Source organism: Rousettus aegyptiacus, unplaced genomic scaffold (genome assembly GCF_014176215.1).
Source record: "Rousettus aegyptiacus isolate mRouAeg1 unplaced genomic scaffold, mRouAeg1.p scaffold_m13_p_4, whole genome shotgun sequence".
NCBI lineage: Eukaryota > Metazoa > Chordata > Mammalia > Chiroptera > Pteropodidae > Rousettus > Rousettus aegyptiacus.
This window is the reverse complement of record NW_023416307.1, coordinates 134629458-134651873: the sequence shown is the minus strand read 5'-3', so window position 1 is coordinate 134651873 and position 22416 is coordinate 134629458. Positions and strand designations below refer to the sequence as shown.

At 38.4% G+C, this 22416-nt stretch overlaps 1 protein-coding gene and 1 long non-coding RNA gene across 4 annotated transcripts in view; one reads left to right on the top strand and one right to left on the bottom strand.

Annotated features, from left to right (window-relative positions):
- Positions 1 to 2128: 2128 nt before the first annotated feature.
- Positions 2129 to 3650, bottom strand: LOC118601771. Its single transcript, XR_004950592.1, has 2 exons — positions 3561 to 3650; positions 2129 to 3008 (listed from the first exon to the last, which is right to left on the bottom strand). It is a non-coding gene; the product is annotated as an uncharacterized LOC118601771 (long non-coding RNA).
- A 483-nt stretch (positions 3651 to 4133) lies between these two features.
- SATB1 (SATB homeobox 1) overlaps positions 4134 to 22416 on the top strand; it is a 95664-nt gene continuing 77381 nt past the window's right edge. The window contains exon 1 of one of the 3 annotated variants that reach the window (XM_016122313.2): positions 4134 to 4392. The gene's annotated coding sequence lies outside the window, so the exon portion shown is untranslated. Of the gene's footprint in view, positions 4393 to 4788; positions 4892 to 5319; positions 10428 to 22416 lie in introns of those variants that run through there. The other 2 variants (XM_036218511.1, XM_016122315.2) reach the window with 2 other exon arrangements.

Here is a 22416-nt window from a genome sequence, read left to right as displayed (position 1 = left end):
GATTATAGTACAGCATTCAAAGATTAAATAGGTGGTGAAAGAAGTCACAAAATATCTCCCTATAAATTGCTGGCCTCTCTGGCAATGTTTACCCAGAAGAATGCAACATTTGGGCCACAAAGTGGCAGAAAGGACTCATTTAGCTACAGGCTATCATGTTGACAAGGGTCGCTACAGAGTATGGTAGTCCTTAGAGTTGTGTACCATAGCTCTCTACTTTGGGGCACGAGATGGACTGCATTATCTGGCCTCATTCTGATGATTCCAAGGAGCCACACAACTAGTCCTAGTCAATTAGTTGTAAGCCCAAATGATGTGTGTCACTTCTGGCCATAGCATTTAAATGGAAGCATGAGATCCTCCAGAGTGATCTTAATATTTGCCATAGCCACATGACACATTCAAGATGGCAACTGTTTCATCAGCCTGGGACCCAGAATGAGGAGACATGGAACAGGTCAGCTGACCTTCAGTGGACTCATGGCATGACCAAGAAAACATCTTTTGCCATTATAGGCCACTAAAATTGGAATTTGTTACTTTGGCATAACATAGGCTAAAACGTTTTGCTGAAAATGAGAGAACGAAGACGGATGACTGGAAGTTTTAGGAAGATCAATTCTATACAATTTAAGAAAATGCAATAAAGTATACAGAGATGAAATAAACTGCTTAGGATATTACTCATTCATCCACAAAATATACATTGAAGTCTACTTCGTGGTGTTCTGTAGATAAAATCCTTGCCATAAAGGATTTATGGTGGTAAGTGGTGAGAATTCCCCTTCACCCAAGATGTTTGTGTTGATGATTCCTGAAGTTTTGACTGGACGAATAAACTTTAAAAACACCTTGCAACCTGGAGCCTCAGGATGTCTACTTACTCTGGTTTAAAAAAGAAAAAAAAAAATCTATCTTCTCAAACATTCTTTTGATTAGAACCACTTACTGATATTGAATTGTCTTTTCACATTTTAATGTTATTTTCCCAGCAAATAAGTTCCTTGAAGGCAAATACTGTTTTATCTCACCTTTGCATCTTCTCATACTACTTAGTAGACAATATTTTATTGTCTATTCTTCTAGGAAGATAATGTTTTTGACACTAGGTATTATTATTGGACATTTGATATGTTTCGGATTTACTTGTCTTTCAACCATTTAAGTTAGACTTGGACTTGTTTAAAAAATCTAGGAGCACAAATATGTTACCCTAATAATTTTCAGATAAAATGTTTTTTTCTTCTGGAAAAAAAAAAAAGCCTTAGCCAGTACTATTGAATTTGCGGCCAATTACAATATTTCATTAACATCTTAATTCAGTAAGTATTTAATGTATTCCTACTATGTGCCAGGGGCAAGGTTTACACAAGTGTTTATCAAGATATGTTACTTAATGCACCTTACCCTTCATTACATAATTCTGTATTATAATAGAGCCTATGATTGCTCTACAAGACTATTTGGGGAGGAAAAAGCAAATTCAAAATGTTGGGGCAAAATGTTCCCTTGGTTTAATGCAGGGGAGTATATCATATCACACCTTGAAGTCCGGGGTCTTAGTTGGTTAGTTGGTAACTTGGGGGAATAGATGTAAGAGTGTGTAAGGGAGAAAAAAACAATCCTTTTTTTTTTTTTTTTTTTTTTTTTATTTCAATTTCTGTTAAGCTTCATTTCAGGCTTTCAGAATTGGAGAATCAGCTGCCTGCTACAAGAAATTGCTAATAAGCAGTAATTAAAGGCAGAGAATTTATTCTTTCCATTCCAAACCTGATGTCATTCCCAGATGGAGATATTGGTACCAGTCAGGCAATTCCATATTTTGGTAAATCAAGGCAGGAGGATTTGGTGTCCCCTGGGTCTCGTAAAGGCAGGCAAAAATTTGTGTTTTATTTTGTTTTGCTCATTGCAATCATTTATACCTTTTTGCTTTGCTTTACAGAACCAGGAGTTGAGGTGGGCACTTGTGTCCTAAAAACGAGGGCTATTTCTCTAAAAGAAACTTTTTGTATTCTTATGTTTTTGGAATTGTTTCTGCCTAAAATGACAACTGAAAAAGACAGATACATTCCAGTGAATTTAATACCCATTGATAGAAAAGAACTGGCAGATCAGAAAGCAGCATGAATACATGTGCTACTCTCCTTTATTTAGAATAACCACACCAAAATACAGCACAGTTGATGTGTTTGTTACCAGAGCTTGAAAGTAGAATCGACCACTGTGTAAAAGATAAAATAAGACTGCACGGGATATTAGAATTTTCCCAGCGTGCTTTATTCATAGACATTTGACAGAAAAGACCTAAAAGAGCTTTTAGGAAAAACTGAATTCTCAGCCCAGTCACTTTCCAGGAACTTCACTGCAAACTGTGCTCTAGGCTAGCAGGCTGGAGATCTTAGCATTCTCCCTCCTGCTTCCATAGTTTCCTTCTCTCTAAATACAATTATTTATGGGGACTTAATGAGAGAGCAAGCCTTGTGTGAAAGGCACTCAAGAAAGTGCAGCTTCTAAAAATACACTGAGGCGGCTCTGCAATTCTTATTGTTACAAACTGACGTTTTGCAGTTCAAACCACGAACCTAACAACCACACACACACACACAGAGACACACACATACACACGAAGAAAAAAAGTAGACTGTTTTTTCTTTCTACAATCTCCTTAACTTTTGAGTAAACAGTAGTAATTTACTGTTGCAGATTTCCCAACGAGGACGCAACACAAAAACAAGACCTGTTAGCTTCCCTAGAGCTGGGGGAAGAAGGGTAGGAGAGGGACAAAGTTGATGTATTTCAGTTTAGCCTTAGCCTGGGGCCTTGAATCTCCTGTCACACTGATCTTGCAGAGGTTTTTGGAGTTTCAGTCTCCTTTTGGGAAGGTTCCCTCGCCCCGCGTCCACGGCCATTAAACCCTCATCATGTGCCCACTTTGCTTCCAGCTTTTTGGAGAAACTGGACCTCAGTTTAGGAGTCTTCTTCCACTGGGTAGTAAAGAAGTACAGCTTCTGATGGGAAGATAAATAGTAAACACATGATCAGGGGCGCGGCCTGAAGGTCTGCAGGGGGCCCCCACCTCTTCCTTCCGCCACGTGTTCCACAGTTGGGGTGCAGCGCTCCTGTACCGGGTGCTGAGAGAGGCGAGAGGGGGGCGAAGAGAGATGGACAGAGAAAGCTGTAAGGGAAGGAGGCCCTCTAGGAAAGATCGTCTCGACCGAACATTAACGAGAGAAAAAACTGGCCCACATGCCCCTAGCGGGGAGCGATACACCCCACGCAGTCTAGGGTGTGTGTGTGTCGGGGGGGGGGGGAGTGCGTTGCAGCCTCTCACCTGACTTCCTCCTCCGCTGGCACACACACTACAATTACCCCCCTTGCCCCCTCCCCTCAAAAAAAAAAAAAAAAGAGCCCAGCCAAACAACGAACAACAGGAGGAAGCCGCAGGCGGCAAGAGGAGGGGTGGGCGAGGTGGGGGCCCGGGAGAGGTGAGGGGTAGGGTTGGCGGGCGTCGAGAACTGCGCCGCGCACCCCCAAGCACACTCCCAGGCGCCCACACTTACCCCTCGAGGCTGAGGGTCCGGTCTTCGGCACCAATCCCAGTGCGCGCCCCTCGCCCGCCCTAGTCCCTCCGGCCTGCCGCCCCCCACACCCCGGCCGGCGCTCTGGGAAGGAGCCTGGGAGCGGCGCGCGGCGGCGGCGGCGGCGGCGGCTCGGGCTCGGCTCGGCTCGGGCTTCAGCGCGCCTAGTGTTACTGGCGGCCACCGAGGCTCCACCGCCAGGGGGAGAAGCCGGGGCGGGCGCTGGGAAGGCGGGCCGGGCCCTTGCCGCCTCGCCGGCCAGCCCGCGCCACACAAGCTAGCTCCCAGGCAGCGGCGACGCGGGGTCCGCCGAGCCCCGGGCGCAGCGCGCCGGGCCGGGAGAGCCGCGGCTGGATGCGCGCAGCGGGTGGCTGCGGGTTCCCGCGGGGGGCGCCCCGGCCGCCCCGGTGCGCTTCCAGACTGCGGGCGCGGCTACCGCCGAGCGGTGAGCAGCTCCCGCCGGCCCCTTCCCCCTCCCGCCCCCGCCCCCGCCCCCTCTCTTTACTCGCCCCCCCCCCCTCTGTTAACATCTCCTCCCGCCCCCTTGTCTTCCTTCCCTCGGCCCCGCGCGCTCGCTAGCTCGCTCCTCGCCTTGCTCTCCCCTTTAAACGCCCACTTCGGATGGGGAAAGAAGACAACTTGAAGTCAAGTTGCAATTAACTTCCGCGGCAGCCGCAGCTTCTGCGGCGGCGGCGGCACGAGAGGCAGAAGCTGCCGCCTCGGAAGTCCGACGCCGGCGCGCCCGCCCGGGGAGCCGTTCCCGGTCTCCGGCCCGCACTCGACAGCCACGGCCGCCCCCAACGCCCATGCCTGAGTGAGTTCTGCTCCTTTGCCCTCCTACACCCCACCCCCCTGCTCTTGCTCTTTTATCTCCGTCTCTTTTTTTTCGGAATCTATCCAAACTTCTTTGTAGCACCCATCCGCCACCCCGGGTTGGGGTGGCTCGTCTCCCCTCTCCGTGGGCGCCCGGCGGCGAGGGTCTGCCGAGCCCCTTCTCTCACGCGCACAGCCGGATCCCGGAGGGGTGGGCCGGTGGAGTGAGAGAGAGCACGCGGGATGGGGGACTTAAAGATGCCATTCGTTCCCTCTCAGGGTGTGGACACGCTAACACACCTGTCCGACAGACCCTGGCTGAACAAACTCCTTCAGGTCATCAGTATGACCCCTTTTGGAAGAGAAAGGGGAGTAGAAAAGACCGAAGGAAGCACACGGGGAAAGGGAGAGCCTTCCTGTGCACCCCGGAGCCGGGCTGGCAGAAGGGTGCCCGGTGGAATAGGCTGGGGTAGTGGAAACGTTCCCCGGCCGGATCGCAAGTAAGCTCAGCATCCTTTCCCGGTCCATCTCCGCCTTCCTCCGCCACCCCCCCGCCCGCGCGGCTGGTTGGGAGCGGCGGCGGAGAGGGGCCTGGGAAGTTTGTGGCAACTTCTTTCTCCATCCTGGGAACCACTCGGGCGCCGGGGCGCTCAAGTTGGAGCCGGGAGTTTGAAAGCCGCGGCACTCCACATTTTGAACCCTCGCTGGTTGTGTTGAGATCGGTCCTGACGCGGGTCCTGGAGTGAATGTGGGTTCGGAGTTGGGCTGGAGGGAGGAAGAGGTGCCGCCTTCTTTGCAGGGACGGAGAGTATCACAGAAGCGGTCTCGGGGTCTCCCTCCTACGGTCCTGACCCGAGCGTGGCGGCCTTCTCCGAGCGCTCCACCTCCGAGGCTCACGGGGCGGTGAAGCCTGGGTTTGGGCAACGACAATTAGAGGAACGAAGCAGGCAGGTGGTGGGTCCGGGGAGTGACGCGCGCGTACCGGGGAAATTCACTGAGCAGGACTCTCGGGATAACCTCAAGCCACCGAGAGGGGCATAGGGCTCTTGCTGGAGGTTTTGGCCCGGACCTCCACTAGGGCGATGCAAATTTCACTTGCTAATGTCAGCCACAGGATCGCCTCTCAAATTGCCCTGGTTGGCAACTTTGACCTCTACGCCCTTCCTCGGTGAACTTTCTCAGCGGCATTCGGGATTTCCAGGCAAATGTTGTAAGACTTGGACTCCATATGGTTATAAAAGAGACAGGGAAAACAGAAGGACGTCCTATTCTCTGGAGAGAACCTTTCCGCCCCGACTGTCTAGGGTTTCATGCTTGCATCCTTGGAGGCCAGGGGACCTGACTTTCTCAAGAGGACATAGGAGGGGGTAAGAATGAGTAAAACGCGACTGCTGCGTGTCAGGTTGTGTCCTAAGCAGTCCCTGAAATCTACTGTATTTGCGTCGCTGACAGAGGAACTCATCCCGTTGAAACTTTATTGAAATTTACACCCTGTGTAGAGTGGATTTTCCTGAGATAGCAGGAACGTGAAATGTATTCTATTGTCAAATTTAGCAGCAAAAAGAAAGAAGAAAAACCCATACTTTAAGACTGGAGAAAGCCAAGGTTGAGGTATTTGCTCTAGAAACCTTTAATCTGCTGTGTGGTACTAGGGCTATGATTTAGCAGCAGTTCTTTATTTCTATTGCATATTATTTTAGTAGAACAGTAGTACATTCATATACTGGCTGCTCCAGTCTGCTGGCAAACATTAGCATTCAAGCTTACATTTTTGACAAATGTGCAGACAGGAATAGCATGAATAGGCATCTTAAATATTAACAACCTAAGCATCTGTTGTGAAACAAATTTAATATATTTACTCTGTTTTTCTCACATTGTTAGAAAAGGTTATAATAAGTGCATAATTTCAACTTTAGTTAGCAGAAGTAACTGGCAGTATCTTTCACTACCTCTCCAAGTGTTTAACACAATCGCCAGACATAAATACTTTAATTAACTTGGTTAGGCACATTATTAAACACACTTTAAACAATGTGTATACTGTGTAACAGGAGCAAAATATGTATTCTATTTGTGCACATTTTAAATGACTATGCATTTTATAAATATACCAAGCATGTTTATTCTTCATCTCCATTTGACACTTATTACTTCATAGTTTTTCTAATAGAAACAATATTTTAAATGTAGTGTTCAGTCATATGTAATACATAATATGTAAACAGTAGCTATAAAATACAAAAGATTGTTAAATTTAAGTATGGCTACATGTAACAAGATTATACAAGAGAAATAAAAATCACTGCTCAATTTCACATTCCTTTCTGAATAATGAATACAAATGATGTATGAAAAACAACAAATAGGGATTTCCCTCCTAAAGTACTAGTGCCTTAAAAATGTGTATGTATGTGGAGGGTGGGGAAACAAGGGGGAGAAGGAGGAAGAAAGAGAAGACCTAAAGAACTTCTAGAAGTCTGAATAGTTCTTTCCAGAATCAATGCATTCCTCATTTTCCCACAAGCTGAAATATGTAATAAATAATAGTTCTTTGTATGTAAAAGTATTCAAAAGGAATGCCTTTTGTTGAGTTGTTGTAATAAATTAATATATTCTTTGGTTGATAATCTACAAAAGTAGTTCTTTTGTCTCCCAGCATCTTAAACAAGAACAATTAAATGAATATTGGCTTATTTCTGCAAAGAAGTCTGTTGCTAGCTATATGAACCTGTGACTGAATAAGATATGTTATGCTGAGTGATGGTTAAGAAAAGTACATTAAGTAAGCAAAAATAAATATCTGGAGGAAATTTTTAAATTATTTTTTCGTGTGACAGGTTGTGGGTTGTAAATTAGGCCTAAAAGGTCAGGTGACAGGCACCTGTTCCTCGTTATTGTAAAATATCTTTTGGTTACAAACACTATTAAGCTAAACACAACATGGATATACAGTAGGGACTCTATAAAGCACTCTAGTGGTTTTTCATCTGCTCTGTAAATTTCCAAAAGGGCCATACATAGACATGCTCTTTACACAGACACATAGTTTCTTCCAAGTTATGTTATCTTGGATGACTCTTATTAAATTAGTACCTGGGGTTGATTAAGTATATAAAATAAATGCATATGCTTAAATCAATCTTCAGATCATATCTAGACATGTAGTTGAATGCAGAAATATTTCTAAACCCCTCTTTTCTTTACAATCCATTGAGTATCAGAAACTGTTCATGTTTTAAATAGAATCCTTCCCAAAATTGTCTTTTATACTTTTTAGTTCAGATGAGTTCTCATTTTAAATGATGCCATGAAATATTTTGCTTGGTATTTATATATAAGAAGAAAACCAGTTGCTATATACTGTCATAGCTTTGTGGTATATAGAAAACGGGAAGAAAACCACATTTTACATGAATGCTTTGCGGAAGGGTATCGTCATTTGTTCTTCAAACTTGCCACTTCTCTCAGGAGAGTTCAGTAATATTTCTGTTAGAATTGAGGAGTGTGGTTTGATTTTTTTTTGAATGATTCACCTTTAGATATTTTAGAGACCAGAATAAGCATACATACTGAGCAAACCTAAGTAGCACAAAGTTGCAAAATATTGAAGGTGCCAGTTGCTTTAATTAGCAAAGAAGGAGAATTTTGAGTAAATTCTATAACTCAGATTATTAAATTCTGTGTTTAAATCTGTTCTTTTTCTCTTTTTTTGGTCTTGTATTGTTTATGCTTATTATATTAAGTATTCATTTTTAGCATTTGTGATCAGATTACAGAACAGTCATTATTCTTGCTTTTCAAATTGATTTGGTTTTCAAACTCCAAAACTCTGGGATGATTTTAACAAATTGGTTTACATTTTGACAGAACAGAGTTAAGTTAATTAATAGATCAGGCACGAAAAATCATCCACGGTGGGGTGTATTTTCTGGTAAAATGAAAGTTATGTTTCAGCATGATGAGCATCAGGCTTCAGTAATCTGTTCCTCGTGTGGAATGAACACTTCCTACTTCGAGCTAGCAGGCACCTACTGTTTATTTACGCTGCATTAAACTGACAGCTCAGCAATCAGAGGAAAAATATTACTTACCTTCCTGAAGTAAATACCAGTTTATAGGTTAGTGCACGTATTTATATTCCTGTCACCACTAAATAACGGCTCTGTCTCCATTTTAATATCTACCTGTGTTATAATCCAGGGCTTCAGATTCTTCCTGGTTGGGGGTAGGGGTCGAAAGGAGTTTTTCTTATCATTTTCCCGTGGCAAAACCTTAAAGAAGAGTAATTTCATCTTTTTCATTTCTGTCATGTGAGAACCAGTTGGAAGAAATGTTACTTTGCATACCTCAACTATAACATCAAAACCCCCAAAGATTCTGCATGCCACTTAAAATAGTCATCTTAGAGCAACCTCGGGACAAATACGTTCAAACACATTCAAGTGTGTATTTGTTAAATTAACTTTCTAAGAAGTTCCAAATAAATTACTTAAACTCTGATTACTTAGATAATAAATTTGATAAAGTGTCTTCCTTTCCAAGACTTAGATGGAATATTTCAGGTTTTAAATGGAGATCTACAAATATCAGTACAAAGTGGGGCTCATTGATTGCTTGGTACTCTTGGCTTTCCTCAGAAAATATTCTTGCCTCCTTTCTTCTTGTTAATCTGTCAGCCTTAAGATAAGGGAAATTGCAACTTTTTTGTATAATAATAAATGCATTTTTAAAAAAAATTAAAAGTACCTTCTCTTTCAAACTCTTGGAAACATCAAAATACTGTTAAAGTTGAATTATTAAACTTACGATTAACTTGAGAAAATGCTAATTTTCACTTATATTCTATAGATAGCTTTTACATTCATTGTCTACATACAGTTGTCAATCTCTAATCACATATTTATTTCATCGACATCAGAGCAGAATGTGGTTTTAATACAGCATATAAATCAAATCTGTTACACAAGGTTCTTCTGCTTCACTATATCAAAGAAAAAGTGTCTACTATGGTAATTTATATATCATTCCTAAGTGCTCTTCTCAATGGTAAGTCTATTTCAACTTGATGTCTTCATAGAGTGTGATCAACACATTAACACACATTATTTAGTACTTTTGAACTTATGCCAATGGTACCTTTTGCTGTTTATTTCTTTAAAGTCTTTTTTAAGATCAGATATTTCATTTCAGAGTAAATAGATACAGATTGTGTGTATATATATTCGGGGTGAGATTTAGTAGCGTAGCATTTCTCCAGCATATTGGCCTATTTTTATTCTTTCAAGTTATTCTGTATCACTTCCACAGTTGTTGCTGTCTGAGAGTTTCTAATAGAAATTCTAATCACCTCTTTCAATGGACTTTCAAGGATATAATTCAGTTTGTGTGGTGATCTAGCTTAGTTATTAGAGATGAAAATTAGTTAACTGCTATCCCAGCATTTATATCTCTAGATTCTGCTGAAATGTATTTAGTTATTTGACATTTGGTAGTGAAGTGTCTTGTAATCAAAAATTAAGAATTGGTTCAGTTTCCAGTGGAGGAACAATCTTGCTGGATAAAACATTTAACTGTGCAATATTTTATTACACTCATCGCTCATTTTAGAAACCGCTTATTGTTGCACAAATTTTTGAGTACCTCGGGGTGCAGGTCCCCTGAATGAAGCTGAAATGCTTGCAGAAGATGTCAGGCTGCACCTGGTTGTGTCTTTACTAGAATGTAGACCTGCATCGGCCCCCCCTTCTCTACACCCCTTCCCCCCAGGTGTGCAGGAAGTGGAGGGCGCCGTTTAGGGTGAAGTGGGTGGACTCTACCCAGAGCTATGACCTGATTTGTGACGCACCCGCACCCTCAGAACTGCAGTAATGGTCCAGCTGCTTCACAGGCGACTGGTAACCACCTCATTTGGAGATGCTTCTGCTTTGGTAGCAGTGCCAGAGAGAACTTCGTCATTGTCACCTCATCAAAGACTACTTTTTGAGAGCTCTCCTGTAGGGCTAGATTCAGAGAGCAGCCTCTGTTATTTGGAGGGTAAGTGCCAGAAAAGTTTCTATCAATTCCATATGGAGAATCAGGGCTTCGGCCACAGGGAGAGATAAGCATGTAATGTCCGGGGGAGGTCTCTGTGTTGGGATGTTGCTTTTTCTCAGCTAGAGATGATTTGAGGCGAGATACTAACAAAAATTCTTCAGTGGTCATCCTTCTTTGGATGGTAAAATATGTAAGAAGCTCCCATGAGAAGTTATTAGACCATCTGTCCTCAAGATAGTAAAAGAAAAGGGAATTCTTTAGATGCCGTTTTCCAGGAAGCCAGGCATATAGTAAACTTGATTGCTAAGGTTCCTTTCTAGTCTTACTCAATGGTTTCTGATGTGCCGTTAAGAACATACAAATGAGAATTTTGCCATTTAATGTTTATCATGTTCGGGACTTTAAGGTAAAGGAGGTTTTATGTTATAAATATTTCATTGTAATAATTATTATAAGTAAAATAGAATCCAGTGTACACAGATATCTTTTGAAATGGAGATAGTCTTGAATATAGCACATCCATAATTAGCTGTTTGTTGTTCAATGCAATTGAGTTTTCCTGTTCCAGTGAACCAGACAATGGAAATCATTGGAGATTAACAACAGGGTGATGTGATTCTTGATAGAGTTAACCTTTCTTTTCCCATTCAAACATTTTTTTCAGTGAATGAGGTACTAAACTAAAATGCTTATACCTTTAAACTTTAAAAGAATGTATAGAATTATAAAATAATCCAAGTGTTTCCCATTGTATTTTCACTAATTAAAATGATGCCTAGATAACCTTGTTGAATGTTAGGTTTCTCCAGACTATGGAGGAAAGAATGATATTTTAATAACTGCTTTATAAAACAAATCTTAGAGGTGGGCTCTCTTTTGGGAGTTTTAAGAAGACTCAAAAACAATTTAGAGCAGTACCTTAAAAATGACAGTCTTACTTTGTATGCAGTCATTGTATTTTGATAATACTGTATGCTTATTAGTGTTATTAGAGCAGTAGACAGTTAATTACAGCCTTTTCTGAGACATGTTAACTGTATATTAACAGTCAATGTTAAAAAAAAATGATGTATACGCTTACATACAAGCTGCTGCTTGTTCAACTCTTAAAAATATCTTTTTAGAATGTTTGTAGTCACATTTTGGTCCAGAATCATCAAAAATGTTTTCTATTAAAACAACTTAATTTTAAAACTTTTCACTGGGATATAAAATTTTCTTCCTGGCTTTTTTTTTTTTCCCCTCCTTTCTTTATAGTTAGCATTGGCTTGATCACTTTTGCTAGTAGCATTAGAAATTGTTCCTCAGCAGTTTTAGCTTTCCCAGGTTGTATTTCGAGATGCCCACATTTTGTTGTTTTCTGATGACTTTGGCCAGCATATACCATCAAAAGCTTATTGAGTTGATTTAGCACCTCTTCATACTTCTCCCCCCCACACACTTTTTTTTCGTGGAATCATTTTAGCCATTGTTCCTTCATCTAAATTATGTTTTCTTAAAATTCTCTATAACCTGATATTTAAGATACATTTGAGCAGTGGATTACACTGGTACCTCTAAGACTATTTCTTTGCTTTGGCTTTTGGCATGGCAGAACAATGGGTGACTAAAGCCAGAGGAATTTGAAGCTGGACTTAGCCTTAGACAATTCTATCAAATTGGTTAACTCTTTGAATTTCCTTGGTTAATTTGGATATGTAGACCTTGTAATATAAAACTTAAAAATGTACTGATATCTCACTTTATGAATTTTTATGTGCAGCTTATATTTATTTCTCTAAGGTATTAAACTATAAAAAAGAAATTCAGTGTAAGGTGCATGTCTCTGTTATATAATATAGGAGAAAGTTTACAGTTAGCATTCCATGCCTTGCATAGTGAGTATTCATCAAACATTTGCTAAGTTAATAATAAAATAGCAAATTTAGCTTTTGCTGATGATGATTTAATGGAAAAAAGGACTAATTTTCTTTTTACTGGGAGAATCTGAACACTTAATCTACATATGGCCAGTTTCCTGGATAATTGAAAGTTTTCCTTCTTTAACTAAGTGCTCTATCATTTTTTGACAGTAGCAATGGGGTCTCTTTTACCCTCATTACCTGACCTCAAGGATGAGGTAAAGTATCTCTACTCAGGTTCATGGTCCTTTGGAGTTTGATAACAAATTGTATTAGAGTCAATAATACAGAGCACTCCCCTAGGTCCTTGCAGTTAGGGCACCATGTAATGGTCTTTCTGATATGCTGGGACCAAAAATACTGTGGACCAGTGGCCCAGGGCTGACTGATCTCTACCTATTCTTTTCTACATAACAATTTTTTTTCAGGGTCCCATTGAATAAATATCAGCCATAATGACTGTATAAAAAGATATATTTTTTTTTTCTTGTAGCGATGCACATTTTTAAAAAATGTTTTAAGATTTAGGATATTTATATTAATGAAGATTCTACTCCATTTCTTAAAATTAATCCTAGAGTTCCAGTAGGGTTGTATTAGCTGAATCTAAAACATTCTGAAAAGTTCCGGGCATTCTATGAAAGTGATCTAAAAAAACAAACTTCCTCTTTAAATTTATTTTCTTTTAAAAACATGTACGGGGCTATTTGCGAGACAATCCTATTTAGTTACAGAAAGGAAAGTATTCTTAAGCGGTATACTGCTGTGTGACCTATCACATTATCATGCACATTCTGTCTCTTTAAAAACAGTCTCCTCTATTTGCCCTATTAATTGTTGATATGTTGCCATCCACGAGACAAAAATTAGAGCTGTAATTAAATAATCATGTGATGCTCCTTAGTGCCAGTGAGAGCAAACTCATTTTTCCAGGCCCTGATGGTCACTGATTATTGTATTACTACTGGCTTGCTTTATTTTTTTAAATGATTCTCTATCTGTAGATTGCCTAACTACTGTCCTTCTTTTCAAAATTAAAGCAAGTAGAGAACATTCAGCCAGTTAATTGGCTAAAGGTCCTCAGGGATGTAAGGTAGACATACCTTTTTTTTTTTGCTTTTGGTCACCTGGTAGGTTCTTTGGGGAGGCTACATCAGTGGTGTGGTTGCCTGCCATTTAATTTACACTGGTGTTTTGGCTGGGATGGAGGCATATGGGGAATGCCAGGAGAATTACAAAAGGAGCCGGGTATTAAAATTCAGAAATGATTAAAATTGAAATAAAAGGATGCTGTTTCTTTGCCAGTACTCTGGCAGTCATAATGACACATAGAGATTAGTTTCCACCTTCATCTTTTCCTTCTTTCTCATTTCCTCTTGTTTATTGTTGACACATTTTCCTTATGTCTGTCTCCTGTCTCTGTATCTTTTTGCACCATTATGCATTCCTACTTCTCCCTCTTTCCTTAAGCATGGAGAAGCCTACTTAACCTTTTTATAACAATAACAGAATAGGTTATTAATATTTAATATGCACATGATTAAAATTTCTCTCCTTTAAACATAGGTCAGCTGTATTATTATTAACCAGCATGTAATTTTTCATTTAAAATATTCTTATTCTGCCCTTACTGTTTCTGAAATGTGGTCTACTTTAGTAATGATTTAATACATAATGTTTAGAAAACTGTGGTCGGCTAGTGAGAAAAGAACTTACCAGTCATGGATAATCAATTATGCATGAATTCAAATGTAACAGATGGAATCTGGTGAGTTAAAGTTTCTCTTTGCCTTAGTGTTTTTTTTTTTTTAAATATTTGTTTGTTTGACACCTGCCTCATATATAGATAAACATCTAATGTAGCACGTGAGAAATTTCTGTATATCTTTATATTCTCTTTGAGTGAATTTGATTTTTAAAATTAATTTAAGGGCAGAGAATTTTTTATGTGATCTTAAAAATGGTCAGATTCTTTTCCATCACTTTATAGATATGGAACCTAATCCTGCTTTACTTATGAAGGTTCACTCAGCCAGCTAGTAGAGGAAGGAACAAGATCCAAACCTAAGTTTTCTACCTTTTCTCCGCTGGACTTCCCACTATGTCATTTATTTTCTTTTGTGGGAGTTGCTTAATAATAGAGGTACTATGTTAACTCTGAATTTTAAAGGATTTCTAATGAAAACTATGGTAGACTAGTTTTAAATTGTGTAATAGTCTCTTGGATGACATGAAAGTAGTATCTATGAACACATTTTATTCTATATGAATATTATATATAAATTTATTCATGTTTGGATGTTGACCAAACAATTGGATTTCGCATTTCTATAGAGAATGCCCCAAACAGCGGCATATACTATCCACAAAGATGCCTTTACACTTGCTTGTAGTGTTGCAAATTCTTAGTGACAAAACCCCTATGTGCAAAGCAAACTAAAAAGTTATTTTTGAGAGCCCTGTTATCTTCATGAAGATACAAGTTTAATTTTCATTAAATATAGTGTGAATATGTAGTGCTTTTTCAGTTGTAGCAATAATAGAAGGGAGGGTATTGTTCATCTTTAAAGAAATACAGACTCAAAACAGTTACAAGCTGGTCCCCATCAAAATTTTTCATAAATATGCTGTTTGTTTCTCCCCCAAGTGTATTTATATATATTAAAAAACAATACAAATAAAAATAGTCTTTACAGAATAAATCAAAAATGATTTAAAAAATAGCCTCAAGGCTCACTAGTTCTGTTTTTAAAGTCATACAGTAGCATTATTTATCAACTTTTTGCTTCATATCAGCTGGAAATTTGCATGTATATTTATAGCTCATGTCAGTTATTTAATGAATTAAATTCCACAATAAACATGTTAATAAAGAGTCACCTGCAAAACAGGTAGTGATATGCTCTAGCTGCAGCTGTACTATAAAACTATTTTTTGGTATTTTATTTATGCTTTTGTATGTAACATATAAGTAATTTTAATTTTGTTTCATTGTGTATTCATATTCCTTAGTCATGCTTCAGAAAAAAATATATATGTTGGTAGGAACTTCAATAAGATATAATCTATACATGAATATGTAATACATTAAAAACCCCATCATTAATTTAAAAGTCTCCAATCTAAAATAAACATAAAATCAGTAAGAATAGATAAGAAACAGAATATAGGCAATATATTATAGAAAAAGATAATATTATAAAATATTGCATGCAGAAGTAAATATTTTAATCCTAATTACTATCACTAAAAAGTGATTGATAAAGTTAAATTTGCAAAAATTTTGGTTTTTGATAACAAAAATTATAATTCTATTTTAAAAATAAAAGCCTTTATGCAGATATAATTTATAAGTTATTACACTGACTACATTTATACAGTTGTTACACATCTGTGGCTGTACTGCATGTAAATGTTCGACATTCTAAGTACTGTTTAATTGAAAGGGTCTACTAGTTCATGAGTATAGTTAATTTTTACTCATTCAAAATACATGCAGAAAGAATTTTTGGACTTAAGGTGCTCTTATTTGTTTTTGTTTATGCTTCTTTCTCTTATTTTGCTGAGGTACAATAGTATAGAATAAAACCTGAAAAGAGAACCATTTTCTTGCAACAGAGGACCATCAGATTACCTACCCTGGGTGGGATCTTGGTCTCTAATTACCAATCCATGTTAATTATCCTTGGGTCAGGTATTCATCGTATGAATTAATTATCTAGCATAGACAGGACTGTGGCATTTGGCTGGTAAAGAGAGCAATGGAACATTGGCAGTGAGGATGGGGTTGTTTCAGTGTGTTGTAGCTTATTGTTTTTCTATTTGTCATGATATTTTCATGATAATATCTATCTGCCAATATTAAGAATAGGTAAAAGATTGTTTTTTTTTTATTGGTTTAAAATATTTTTATTGTGATAAAAGATATATAACAAAATGTCATTCTCACACTTTTTTAGTGTACAATTCAGTGGCATTAATTACATTCACACTGTTTTGTAGCCATCACCACAATATGCTTCCAAAATTTTTTGTCTTCCCACATAGAATGTGCTTTTCTTTTGAATTAAACTTCTCCTTCACTTCAACAAATCTCAAACATTATAGTCATATTTAATCATCATCCAGGCCTGATGTAGTTGTTTCTGGTGGTGGCTTTCCTTCCATGATGGACAATTTCTGTCCAGTGACTGTGGCAATGGTGATGGCAGTACAAAATCAGATACTGCCTTTGGCTGATACTCCCCCCCCAAATGACTGGGACTAGGATTCAGGTTCATTGTAACTCCCAACTGTTTCTCCCTCCAATTAAGACAGGAGAGATTAGTAAGAATATTCATATCCTATCACTAAGATTTGGTTGGTATGTCTTGGCTAAAGGTTGGTTGCTGTTTGACTTTGTTGGAATTAAAAATCCCCTGAGCTTCCCGAGAGTACTGCATAGCAGCTAGGGCTGTGATGCCCTGTCGTTGGCTCTTTGGTGTAGACAATGTGAATACTTCAGTTCTGCTAAAGTACAGTGATTTAGTCTAGAAATAAGTTGAACAGTTTTGAACTGTTAAAGGAGAACTCCACACAAGGTTGAAATTTTCTGGGGAAAAAATCATGCTTAACTATGTTGACAAAAGAATTAGAGGAAACCAGGATGGTTTTGGCTCCAGTAAATAATAGACTGGTCTTAGAACCTTACTTCCATGCGTAATTTTGTGGTTAGTTGCTTATGTCTGTGATGATAAATCATATACCTACACAGGATTTCTGGCACCCTAGTAAATCTCAAGCAAGTGCCCAAGTGCTAATCTTCATGGTTCCTCAAACAACATACCTTTAATTAACAAATCAGTGATCTAATAGTTTGCCCCCCCCACCTTTTTTTGTTTGAAATAAGTGGTTTGCCTGCACATACATTCCTTAAATTTGGGGTGAGTGCCTTAACTTTTCCAAGTATCCTCATGATTTGGTTAAAAACCTCACTTGAGGATGTCCTAGCAGGTATATTTGATTGCTTATATCCAAAACACTGCCTAAACCATTGGCTGTACATTGGAATCACCAAATGCTGGGCTCCCACCCTCAGTTATTCGGATTTAATTGCAGTGGGGTATGGCCTGGATGTCTAAATTGTTGCAGGAGCTCCTCAAATAATGTTTATATGCAGCACATTTGGGGAGCCAGCGAGCTAGCTTCTGATCCCAGCACCTGGCTTACTTCCTAAGATTTCTTACAAGCACTCACTCATAAAAACAATTCTTGGGTTCCTGTGATGGCAGGCACTGTGGGGGACTCCAGGAATACAGACATAAATACACCCTCAAGATGCTTACGGACTTGAAGTTTAGAGGGCAGGCTTGTAAATAGGGAATGCTACACTGAAGGACAGGTAGTGTGATGGAGCATCAAGAAGGAAATAACTAACAGCTGGAGAAGGCTTTGGACAGAAGGGGTGCAACCAAGCTTCACGTTAAAAGTATGTGGCAGAGGGAGGTCCCCAGGTAAAAAGGGGAGGAAGGGCACTCTAGAAGCCATTTGGGGAAAATTGAGGCAACCTGAAACTCTAAGTATTTTGGTGGTGATCTCTACCCTGGAGGACGCAACAGCCATCACAAGAATCCTTTTTCTTCCCTGCTCAATTTTTGGATCTAGGTCTAGATAGAGGTACCAGTTTTGATGGAATTATTACTATCAAAGTTATGATCCATACTGACATCTATGGAAGAAAAGATAGATTTGAAAAATTTTTGCCCAATAAATTCTTGCTTAAAAAAAAAAGTAAAATTTCTGGGTCAAAGGCCCAGTTATCTTGTCAGGTTCTAGAAGCCAACTACAATGACTGTTTGTTTTTTTTATCCAGCTTTCCCCAAATTATCATCAACGTTGGCCTTCTTTGCTTGGCTTTCATAATGACTTTTGTCAATTAAAACCATTTCACAAATTATCAGTGGATATTTACGTCCACGACAATGTAATTAGGAAACAACTTTTGATCACTATCAGTTTGGCTTTAACTAAAACTCCACTTATTAGGAAAAAAACAAAAAACAAAAAAAACAAAAAACCTTAAACCCAATATTTAGATTTTATGACCATTTCTCCTTTATCTCCCCTGAAACATATTCAAGCCTTTAGTTATTATTTTCTGCAGTACACCATTATTTGTTTGGTATCTGGATGCCCTCCGAATTTGAGTAGGTACCTACATTAAAGCTTCCAAAACATCCTTTTCTAATAGCAACTGTGATTATTTAATGTGGCGCTGGTAGTGAGGATGAGGAATGACTCCGTGATTTTTAACTTCACCTATGAAGTATTTAAATGCTCCTGGAAAGCAGCGTTTGGGGTAAATGCATATTATTTCACATGTACTGCAGGACTCTTTCAAATACAGACAGGTCTAGAAAGTCTTCTTAAATATGTGTGCACACAAGCCTCATTGCATGCAATTTTACAGATCTATGGGCTACTTCTAAAATGCAAAATTATTTCAATTGGACATCATTAGGATGTTTGGAAGCCATTTAGCCCCTCTAAGACTCCTGACCAGAACTGAATTTACTTATCACCTTTAAAAAGTTCTCTAGATAAGTGCTCTCCAATAGAACTTTTTGCATTGGTGGAAGTGTCCTATAATCTACACTGCCCAATACCCACATGAAACTATTAAACACTTGAAATGTGACCAAGGAACTCAATTGTAAATTTTATTTCATTTCAGTTAATTCCAATTAAAATGATATAGCCACTTGCCCCACTGTTACCTCCTTTTCACTTCTGTAATCTCTAAAAAGAATTGTCATTGCATTTAGCAGTGGAAATTGGTTGCAAGTGACACTGAGCTTTTTGCTCTCGTTTATTTATTCATAATGTAAATATTGCAACGACAGTATATGAATTCCTGGTAATGCGGCAGTAAGAAAGATGGTCTCTGCTCTCATAGAGCTTACAGTCCAGCATGGGAGACATTTATTTAGCCAATAATTATCCAATTTGTTAGTTGATTAAGACTGCGATGTGACTTGCAAAAGAGAAATTCAGGAGGCTATGAGAGTAGAAAATGGGGGCCATACTTTCTCGTAAGATTAGTCAGAAAGTTTAATCAGAGTTTCGTTTATTCACTAAAACAAGAAAAGCATGAGGCAGCTTCCCTTCCCCAAGGTCAAGGCTGGGTCAGGCGGGCTGCAAGACCCAAGGCTCTTAGATTAGGGCAGCTGAGTGCGCTGTGCCATGACCTCCAAAGATGTGGGATCTGTCTGATTAAACTGCGTGCATGCACATACTGCACACTTGAACTTGAGCAAATAGATTCTGTCCTAAACTATGCAGTTGTGATGATGTCAGTCACAGATAAGATGTGAGAAGAAGGGTGCAAATGTTTACAGGATATTGCATTTCCTCTCCAATGTATGTTTTGACAAAGTTGTTTGGGCTCCAGCCCCACCTTTTTGCTCTCTGCTCTTATAAATTCGTATTCGGTCTATTGAAGAAATGATGTGGAAATCAGTCCTGACATCCCAGACAGACAAAATGAGACACATGACAGCAAAACATGTGGCTCAAATAGACATCCTTATATGGCCAACACAGACCATATTCCCAGAAATTCATATATGGAAAACACCACCTGCAGCTAAAGCCAAAAAACAAAGAGTTGACACGACGAAAAGAGCAATATGCTACGTAAATTGTGCTGCTTTAAGAATGTAGAGAGATAGCCAACTGTATTTGAATTTAAAAAGATGGGAAAAAAAATGTCCTTAGAAAGTGCTATGGTGGTAAGCATTGCTTTGCTTACATAGTTATTGGCTGAGTTGCCATATCTTAAAAGCGTTCTAATTCTAAATGCTTTCTCTGTTTATTACAAATGTATGTGCTATTCAGAACTCTGAATGTGTTTTAATGCTTTAGGATATCTGCCTGCATATTTATCTTAATACGATGCCATCTGAAACATGTAGTTCTTTCATTATTAAGTTTTTTTAAAAAAACCCTTGTATATCTGCTACACTGTTTTATCTTTGCTACCCTTTTTGTAGCCAGTCTCAATGCCTTCTCATGTGATAAAAAATTGATGCACTCTGTTTTAACTGTACATCCACATGTTAAATAGTTCGTGTATTTGACTTGCAATATTTCATGTTTCTGAGGTTTTCCATTTTGATATCTAGGTTTATAAAGTTTATTTTGTTTTAACTTTTTTTCAATACTTGCTTGCATCTTTACTGCCAAATAAAAGATGCCTGTGAAAAATGATTTGATGTTTTTTCCCCCTTCACCATGATAGTTTAGTTTATTCTCACATATGCTCAGGAAGGTAGCATTTTCCTAATTATCTTTCTTTTTTATTTTAACCTGGATTTACACTGACCAATGAATGCTCAGTGGCTGTAATGAGTATTCTAAAGAGTAGATAATTTATAGTAATTAAGTTTTTCAATGTACTATATGACTTGGAGGGCATAAACCTCCGCGTGCCGCTTTACTTATGTCATTTCTTATAATCAAATAGTTCTAAAATAAAGGATGTGCTTGAGGGAAAATTAGTATGTATACGTGATTAACAGATTCATAATTGTACTACATCATTAGTCTTTATAATAAAGTCATTATTAGGTGTCTTTATCCTCATTTATTCTGTTTATCATTTTTCTGAGGCCATGTCCATCCTTATTACACTCTTTAATGTCTTGTGTTTGAGAATTAGTTTGTAATTCCTGGATAAAAGGTACTATTCAAATTTAAAGATTACTATTTTAATTCCCACATTACATTAGCATTGGCTAGGTCATTAGGAGGCTAAGGCAATCAAGAAGCTTTTTGTCTAATTTATTTGTGTAAATAATGGGATAAACATTTATAATATTTTATTCCAATGTGTCTTAATATTATATTTTCAGTAACCCTTTTTTAGTCTTCTCCTTGCTCAAATTTTGTCTTTTTTTTTTTTTTTTTTTTAAAAACATTCAACTTAGGTGAAGTTGCATGGGTAAATTTTTGTAGTCCATTATAATTTTCCTTAATTTTTTATATTGCTATTTTTGTAATTTTGTACCGTGTGACACTAGAATGCACTTGTCCCAAATGAAAACCAGGCAGGTTTCAGGGAAATATGTCAAGCATCACCAGTTTGAAGCAACTATTAAAATATACACCTTGGAAATCCCCAACTTAACATATCATGTTGCAAAAATCACTGTCATTTTAGAGATAATCGATTACTATCTGTATTTCTTTTAAATATTTTCTCATTGATTATATATCTTATACTTAAATTATCCTGCTCCATTTTTCCCCACAGTTCAACTTTTAAAAAATGTGAAATCATTTGGAGTTTTTATGTAAATGTTACCTTATATTTATTTTCTTGTTTGTGACGCTGTTTTGCGTTTTATCATCACACGTTCTTTCTTTTGCTCAAGGCTTGGTTTATATGTGCCAAGATTCATGGTTGCCTTCCTCGGTTTTGACTAACCTTTCCGGTTTGTGGGTGAAACTTGGGTGCCATTAGAGTGATACATTTTCATTGTGTCTCTCCTAAACTTGTCCTCCCCAAGAGGCCTTTATTTCCTATACTTTATCATCTGCTTTTCTTAGATTTCCAATGTCAACAGTGTCTCTAAGAGGGCATTGGTAGATTTAAAGAGGTTAATTTGCATATTTCCCTCTTATCTCAGTACTTGTGCTAACTTGTTGCTTTTTTATGTGTAACAAAATGTTTATCTGACTGATTTTTCTCTTTTCCCTACTAGTATATTCTGAAAAATAATTATTACATTTTGTTGTTGTTGTTGTTGTTTAATGATTAACTGTCTTTAGGACTGAGACGTTACTACTAAAACCTAGACAATAAACACTGCATCTCTATTTTGGGCGAAATAACGTTCTGCATTTTTATAGGAATTACGTTAAATAGATTATCTGAATTAGAGGGTCATACTTATGTGCTAATGACCATTTACTTAACTGGGTAACCTACCCTAGATGACAGAAACATTTATTGCTGATGACAGATGTATTTACCCACTCAAACTTTCCTGTTTTTCGCTCGGTGTAAATTGGTTTTAAAATGGTTGCCTCTTTTCCTTTTTAATAAC